The sequence below is a fragment of the Helianthus annuus genome, chromosome 9, assembly GCF_002127325.2.
Source record: "Helianthus annuus cultivar XRQ/B chromosome 9, HanXRQr2.0-SUNRISE, whole genome shotgun sequence".
Classification (NCBI taxonomy): Eukaryota; Viridiplantae; Streptophyta; class Magnoliopsida; order Asterales; family Asteraceae; genus Helianthus; species Helianthus annuus.
The window spans coordinates 188,226,379-188,235,142 of NC_035441.2; the positions used below are offsets into that span (position 1 = coordinate 188,226,379).

Consider the following 8,764-nt stretch of genomic DNA (forward strand, 5'->3'; position numbering starts at 1 on the left):
AAGAGCCACAATCACTTTCTAAATGGTTCTTACAGTTTGTATACGAAATGTGGTTTGTATTTGATCCTACTCCACCAATACTATTATAGATGTTGTTTGGTTGTTGTCTATTTGTTTTGATTCAGTACAACAGTGGCACGGTATAGTACTGATAGTCAGTATAGTTTACGATAAAAAAAAAAACTTTATTTTGCATGCACTCTATACAACAATAAAATTAATATCAAAATGTTGACAAAAATTAATTAAACATAACTTCGCATTTAGAATTTTTGAAAAGACTAACAAGCAAAAAAATATTAAAGAAAAATCAAATCAAATGATAAATGAAATACTAAAAAGATCACTAGTTGGTAATCACACGCGTTCCGCGTCGGGTCAGTTTTGCACAACATGTATTTAGACACGCAGATAAAAAAAATGTATGCTACAACGTTATGTCTATACTATATTATAATGCATGAGGGAGGGGTATTTTAAGATACCCAAAAAATAAGAACTCCCCCCCCCCTCCTTTATTTATAGATAAACCCCTAAAATGAAGGTAATTTGGTCTTTTAACCATTATTTATTTTTTAGCCCCTAAACTTGTTACACTTAAATCCTTGAGTTTTAACAAAATTATAGATAATTAGTTACACTTTTCCCCTTCCACAACAAACTTACAATTCTTTTACGTATTTTTTCCATATCTTATAAACTATAATGTTTTTAAAAAATCCAAAGGTACCGTTGATGGCGGCATACACGGTGGAAACAAGGACGAAAGCTTCGGAACTATTTAAGTGTATGTGTCAATCAACCAAGCCAAATTTGGTCAACTGAGCCAATTCAGTCAACGAAAGTATTTGGGAGGTATAAACATGTACATAGCTATTGAATCATTTAATGATTTATTTCACAAAGCTTGGGTGTTTTGGAAGTGGGAGTTTCTCTGAAATTGCTTAAACAAGAATAATCTTGCTTCATGGTCCCTTTGGTATCTATTTTTTTAGCTCTTTTAGCCGTTAAACTTTTAATTATTTGTGATGTGTTGGTTGGAATAACCTGGATTGGACCTGAACATAGCTTTCTGAAAGATCTAGGTCGTGTCGAATTGTATATCATCACTGATGAAGAAGCATTTGAAGGTATGGAAAACCTAATTTTTATATTTTGAGTCTTCGAAATTCGTGAAACCAAGGTCCGCAAAATAAGTGGGGTTAAACAGTTGAGATTTACCCACTAACATGTTTTTGTGCAACTCTTTTTAATTTAAAAAAATAATTAATGTAAATAGGATTACAAAAATTATACTACTTAAATAATAGTCTACTTATTTGTTAGTGAAACAATACTCTCTGAATACATGTTGGGAGGTTTTCAACATGTTCAACCCATTTGACATGTTATTTTATTAGATAGATGTTCATCCATTTGACACAGTGAAGATAAAATATACTTTGTATCTACTTATTTTTAGGTAAATATGTCATGACTGCCAAGAATAGTATGTTGCTAACAGTCCAAACAAAAATGATATCATTGAGGCCTTGAAGTTCTATATATGCTTGGCAGTCATATTTTGAATTATCTTACCTAGAGAACAGCCTGACACAAAACACCTATAGAGTTGAACCAGAGGCCAGGGCCTTCAAGACAACAGTCTATTGGAGCTTCGACTGAGCCGATGGAGGACACGTCTGTTGTCGACGATGAAGGTACCTTTTTATAAATTTTATCCTCCTTTTACGGGGGTGTTTTGATGTGATTTTGAAATAGATTATCATGTTAGCTGGTCGCAAGTATTCAATTTTAGATAATCAACTGATAACGGCTGCAAAAAGTTTGATTATAAAAGAGCACAAACAAGTTATTTTCTTATTTTTTAATCTAATTTGAGAGATCTTGACACTTATTTCACCAGACGTTTCCCATTTTTGGCACACGATTGTTCTTTTAGGCCTTTTGAATTTGGTGTTTTTATGTCGTTTTGTTCATTTGAGGAAAGGTAATCATTTTCAGTTTACTTTGAAGTGTTCAACCCAGTGAAAAATCTTAAATATGCTTCATTCTGCAGGTCTTTTTTATTTTTATTTTTATTTTTGAAATATGCATATTTTTGAAGATTCTTGTTGTTGTTGTTGTATGTGCTACGTTTATACTCATACCTAAAAGCCTTTCTAAAAACCTCTTCACCAGCCACGTCTCAATTCGGAGCTCATACATCCGACTCAGTTTTGGGAACGTTAAATATTGAGTCTACACTTTCAAAATGAACAAAAACAGGTCAAGCGAGTCAGTTTTATTAAGTTGTGGTCATTTTTATTAAAGCCAACAGTCAGTTTAATTAAAAGGGTCAATTTTTTTTAACTTTTCAAACGGGTCAGTTTTATTAAGACGTTTAATAACACATCATTTATTTTCCCAGTTGGTTGGTTGCTTCACAATTTTAATAACGGGTCATTTATCAAGGCGCTTGTATAAATTCCGCATAAAGATTAGTTAAACTGAAGCAACATTGCCAACTCACACTATTTATTGGGGTAGAGAACAATATAACCTTAAATTTGTTAAATGATCATAGCTACACAAGAAAATTATTAGAACGTATTTTTTTATTTCTATCTTATAACTTGATTAGTGAAACTAAAATTTTCAACTTTTAGCTATGGCGGATGTTGTTTCGGTAACAGGCCTGCTCATGATGCTATTCAAGAATAGTGTTTTAATTAAGCGAGGAAGATGACTCTATGGAAACAATACCCAAAATTCTCAAGTATAATTGTGAAATTAAAGAAGCAAATGGGATTCTTGATGAGTCATTTGCTGTAAATGTTGAAGAAAGAAGCAAGTTTAATATGCTTTTAAGGTACTAAAAATGGGCAACAAACTGAAGTATTAGTTGTTTTTTAATAGACACCTTGGGATTCTGGGGAACTATTTTGTTATGTAGATACAAAAGCCTATTATTATGAGATGTAATATTCATTCAGAGTTTGTTGGATTTTCTTTGTATATGATGAATTTGACTTGATTTGGTTGGATATTGTGGATAAAGATTTGTTCCGAGCATAGATGAAATTCGTTGTCAATACTAGCAATAAATAAATCATTTTATAAAGAATTATGGTTTTTTGTTTTACAGTCTGTACGTTTAATTTTGACTTCTATAGTTTGTGACTAAACACTTTTGTCATTCATAGTTTAAATGTCATACGACACTATATGGCTGACTTAACGTATTACCGGGGTTTAAGATAAAAAATAAACGTTGAACTAACAAACCCTCTTGCTTGATTGACGAAAACAACAAAATAAATTATCTATAGTTTAAGAATGCTTGATTAACTAAATTATGTATAGTTTAAGAAGTTATACACAAATGTTTTTTAATATAAAACTGAAAATATAGTTTAAAACGTTAATCAAATATAAGAAATCGACATTTTTTCTGCCCTTTATAATTGGGGTAAAATGGGAAATCACTCGTATACCCATTTTGACTAACTATTTTTAGGAAGATAGCCTTTTGACTAAAAGTATTACATATATTTTGACTTCGAATACGAAAAGGTTAAAAATAGTTTTTTTAACGGCGAACAAAATTAATCTCGAGCACTCTCGAGACATTTACTGGAACAAACGAAGTACTCCGAGAGTAACCCGAGTCCACCACCAATTCCGAGGAAAACCCGGTAATTCACTCGCCCGTAGGCATGATGGTGAAATTACCGATAAAACACGTTTGACTCAAGGATCGAACCCAGGTTTCCCTGGGTCTCCTATCATTGCCCATCAGTGCCTTACTCTGCACCAAGTGGGAGTTGAACCTGCAATGCATCTCTCAAAATAAATGCAAGCGTTCCACCACTTGATCTAAAAATAGTGACACGATATTCATGTGATTTAAACTTTTTTCATGCTATTTGTTTTTTTTTTTTTTTTGTTGGTTGCTATGCTGAGTGTCAGTGTCATACCAATACCGTAATAAACCAAACCCATATCAAATGGCTCCCCGCCGCATCGTGCGGGTTTCCTACTAGTTTTATATAACTACTCAAGTATTGAGTATAACAGGAAAACAAGCTATACGTGCAATCGTAAAAAGAGAAGTATATAAAACTAAAGCAAAGCACTTTTTAATTATCTATACTATATTATAATGTATGAGGCAAGGACATTTTAAGATACCCAAAAAATAAGAACTTTTCTCCTCTTTATTTATAGAAAGAACCCTAAAATAAGGGTAGTTTGGTCTTTTAAACACTATTTATTTTTTAGTCCCTAAACTTATTACACTTAAATCCCTAAGGTTTTAACAAAATTATAGATAATTAGTTACAATTCACCCTCCACAACAAACTTATAATTTTTTTACTTATTCTTGACATATTTTATAAACTATATTGTTTTAAAAAAAATTCAAAGATAGCATGACGACCTACACATTTTTGTCAACGTTTCGATAGTTGTCTTATTCAATATCGACACACAGGTTAAAAGGTACAAGTAGAATGCTTTAATGTACAAGTGATTAAAGAAGAATATAACAACTAATCTATACTACATAATCATTTAATAAGTTAAATAATAGGTTCTATAACATTTTCATTCTAGAATTTTAAAAATTAAAACTATTATCAATTAATTGAGTAAACAATTTCTTTATACTTTAGTCAAATTTTAACAAAACTTCCTAATTTTAAGGATAGATAGTATAACAAACCTTCTAGAGAAACGAATGTTATAAGATCAAGTTATTAGATAGTTTCATTATAACCCTTTTCGTTTGAAACACCAACATATAAAGTCCATTTGGAAAAAGTCATAAAGCCCTTCAAACACTCACAGAGTCAGGCGCGACAAGCATTTTGAATTTCAAACCCACATCTATCTCTCTCTCATATTCCCTGTGAATCAGGATCTGGATCTGCTCTCTTTATTCACCTTTGAATCAAAGAAAAAGATCATCAATCTGTTTTTGGCTTAGATTTGAAGGTGCATCTCCATCCAAGGTAAACCTCCAAACCCTAATCGAGTTTTGGGTTGTTTAAATGGTTAATAACCACCGACCTGGACAACGGTCGGTGTTCTGGATTCGTAAGCTACATCGACCGACGGTGTTGTCCATGGCTGAAAATGACCTTTGATTTCCAATTTGTTTTCTACATCTCAGATCTTACTCGCACTATACGATGATCCACTGCAGTTCTCAATTTCAAGAATCATTACATATGATCATGTAAATTTCATTATAGTAAACCATAACTAATACATAATACGTATTATTTTTTTTGTTTTGCCATTGTTTCAGAAGCAACCGCAAAGACAATTATGAGGACAGTGGGTATAAAAGGGCTCACCCTTTATCATTTGAAGTCACATCTCCAGGTTAGTCATTTTTGTTATAGATTTTCATAATAAGCATATGTCATATATATGATAGCCTAAACGCAGGGTGTTTGGATGTGAGCTTTTTTTTAATGATTATGCTACTTTAAGTTGTAATTATAAAGTTGAATGTGTTGAGTATGTATCAGATTCAGATTCAGATGATTCAAGGAATTAATAGATATCAGGGCACATAAGTAACTATTCTTACTACTTTAAATGATTATGCTACTTTAAGTTGTAATATATTCTTACCATTTGATAATTTTTGTTTGTATTTCATGTTGTATATTTGTTCTTGCAGAAATATATGTTGGGAAAGTAGTTTCGTAAAGAGTGAACTGAGAATTCTAAAGACGGTAATTATCTTACACATCCTAACTCATGGTTTTAAAAAACGGTTGAGGCGCGCGCCTCAAGGTGAAACGGCCAAAAGACGAGTCTGGGGCACGCCTCAGGAGGTTTATAATGTATGTGCACCTCAGAGGGGCTGAGGCGCTAAAAGGTAGCGCCTTAGGGGTTTTTGATATTTGTTTTTGATGTTTTTGAGTTTTTTTTTTTGTCAATTTCAAGCAATATATGTCTTTTTTATGTGTGTTTTTGATGAATTTGATGATGAATTTCGTCAGTATTACTATTTTCATAAGATATATAATATTTGTATTTTAATTCCGCCTCAGTTCTCCTCGACACTTACACCTCGTGAGGCGAAGGGAAAACGCCTCGAAACTCGTTTCCATTTTTTTAAACCTTGTCCTAACTGATATTTTCTATGCTTTTTTTGACACAATAAATTTGATTTAATGATACCTTATATTGAGTGGTTTCTATATTTTATAAACTTCCCGTGATCTAAAATCTTACAATTATGTAAAAAAAGAATACTATGATTTGGACAACAAAGGGGATTTTACGGATGCACATTTATAAAGTGATTGGTATTTGAAGATTCAAAATCACATATTTTAAGCTTAGAGATAGTTTTACATTTATCTTGGCAAAGTTTTTTTGGTATGACAACAGGTCACTTCTATGTTTAAAGGTGCTACATTTATGAGGTGTTTTAGTGTGGAAGAAGTAATAGAAAGAAAGGTGAGGATAGTATATAACGTCACCATACATTTGATAAACCATATTGATATGTTTCAGACTAAGAAAGATAGTAAAAATGGGAAGATTGGCTAGAAGTAAGAGTTTCATTTCATTGGTGAACCAATCCGTTTGTATGTGTGTTTTCCTGAGGAGAAGGCCTTTAAGGTGCTTCCTGAATCGTTTTTGGTTTAAACTTATTGTTTTGCAATTGTTTCTTTTGAGACGGTTCGTAAAAAATATACGAAAATTAGCTATAAAAAGAAAATGGTCAAATGAGTGGAACAAGTTGGAAGTCGTCTTAAGTTTGTTTATAAAGCATAAAACATCCAATATGGTTGTATTAAAAAATATTTGCAATATTAAAATTTTGGTGTTAATGTGTCACTTCAAGTAGCATATCTATTAGATAGCAAATGGCTGAATGAACAACTACCTGCACAAATAGTTGCGGAAGAAAGGGGTATGCTTTCAAGTATTGGTTTAAAAAAAAAACCCTGGTTGTAAGTGAATTTTTGCGTTTTTACATGCTTTTTTAAGTCTAATTCCTCATCTTTCACTCAAGAAAACTACTAATAATTTATGTTTTCTTACAGTCTTTCTTTAGAATGAAAATGCGAGTGTTCTTCAATAAGCATTTAAGTACTAATAGATAACTTGAAAAAAAAAAGATTTTGGAAAAAGTAGCTTGTTGGCATGTGCTTATAAATGTAGTGAAGATGGTTCAGCAGTTAATTGGTTTGTCACTGGTCAACTTACTTAACATCATGCTGAGTTTTCACCTACGGCAGATCCTTTGTTTTGAACTGCGTTGTCTTGGAGAGACTGCTATTGAACTGGGTCGGATTTTAGATCATGGTTTAAGGTATCAGTCTATTTGTTCATCTAACCTTTTTATCTTTTATTTTCACATATTCACCTCTGCTTGCCGGTGCACAAACAACTGCCAATATTTTGCAGCTCAGCGCAACAACGATCTCCGTCGCAAGCTAATGTCCGTTGCAACTTGATTCATTGCCACAGACAATCGCAATCATGATATGTAATATTTTTATTATTAAGGATTGTTATGGGTATTTTAGTTTAGTTTGGCATGGTTATTGTAAATTGGTTGGATTATTTATATGGTTATATTTGGAATGGATTAATTCGTCTTCGTAGTTCTTGTTATATGGATTGAAGTCATTGAACCCTGTCAAACCACTGAATTTGATGTCGTCATCAATAGATTCACGAGCAGCCATCATCACCACTACTTCTACCACAGGTTTTTATTCTGCCGCAACAGTTCCATCTTGTAAGCTTACCAAACAACTTCTCAACAACGAAAACCCTACTTTTGCGCTTCTTTCTCACTCACAACCAATGTATTATAAGACAGAGCTTTCTCTTCATCATGGCCACCGTCCTTCAACCGGTCGCACGACCTTCGCCACTGCCACCGTTGTGCTACTCTGTCACTATGTAGTAACCTGCTGTGACCACAACTGCATTGCAACTCACAAACCATCTGTTTGGACAAATTCATCGCCTCTTTTTGTACAAGTTATTGCACCATTGTTGAGTGCAAACGTTGAACAGTTTCTGTAGTTATAGAAAGAAAGGTGAGTTTGGTTTTGGCAATTAAACGAATCGAACAAAAAATTGTCAATCTAACCAAATAATTAAAATTGATAACAGAAAACCAATTGGTTAATAAAATTGACCAGCCGATGACTTCGGTTGAGGATGAGAACCAAAACAATTGAACCATACATACCACAATGAAATGGACTAACAAATGATTTCGCCTATGGCATATATCCACCAAAATGATGTTATAATAAATATTGCACGAATAAGAAAAACTACCAGAAATGAGTACCACAATGCAAAGTGTCACCCCCGCCGCATCGCGCGGGCACCCTGCTAGTATGTTTTGTATGGAACTAGAATTTTGACATGTCTCGCGTTGCGGTGGCGTCGAAACATAAAGTAACTTAAATTTGTACCGTCAAATATCTTACCGACTCGTTTCCGAGCAAAAGTTACATAAATACGTAATACGTTGACCAACTGAAAACATACATAAAATAAGCACGGAAACATATTATATTTCACTTCACACGTTACCGAGAATAAATTATGTCAAAACGTAAACCGGCTTGGATTTATACCGAAATGCACTTAAATAAAGCCCGTAAGAAAATAGTATTTTTTTTAAGTTAAAAAATGGTATCGCGTGTTTCGGCAGCGTTGAAACGTAAAGCGACTCCAATTTATACCGTCTAGTAAAAACGTATTATATATAACAAAACGTAGA

The 8,764-nt window shown here is 33.0% G+C and overlaps 2 long non-coding RNA genes across 6 annotated transcripts; both read left to right on the top strand.

Moving 5' to 3' along the window:
- The first annotated feature begins 1,477 nt into the window (after window positions 1–1,477).
- LOC110880251 lies at window positions 1,478–3,039 on the top strand. Its single transcript, XR_002559291.2, has 2 exons — window positions 1,478–1,700; window positions 2,649–3,039. It is a non-coding gene; the product is annotated as an uncharacterized LOC110880251 (long non-coding RNA).
- A 1,707-nt stretch (window positions 3,040–4,746) lies between these two features.
- LOC110880253 lies at window positions 4,747–7,622 on the top strand. 5 transcript variants are annotated; one of them, XR_004868299.1, is made up of 3 exons: window positions 4,747–4,997; window positions 5,159–5,224; window positions 5,297–7,622. It is a non-coding gene; the product is annotated as an uncharacterized LOC110880253 (long non-coding RNA). The 5 variants fall into 5 exon arrangements; XR_004868297.1 differs by lacking the exon at window positions 5,159–5,224 and having other exon boundaries at window positions 4,758–4,997; window positions 5,297–5,570; window positions 5,678–7,622; XR_004868298.1 differs by lacking the exon at window positions 5,159–5,224 and having other exon boundaries at window positions 4,759–4,997; window positions 5,297–5,373; window positions 5,523–7,622.
- Window positions 7,623–8,764: the final 1,142 nt, after the last annotated feature.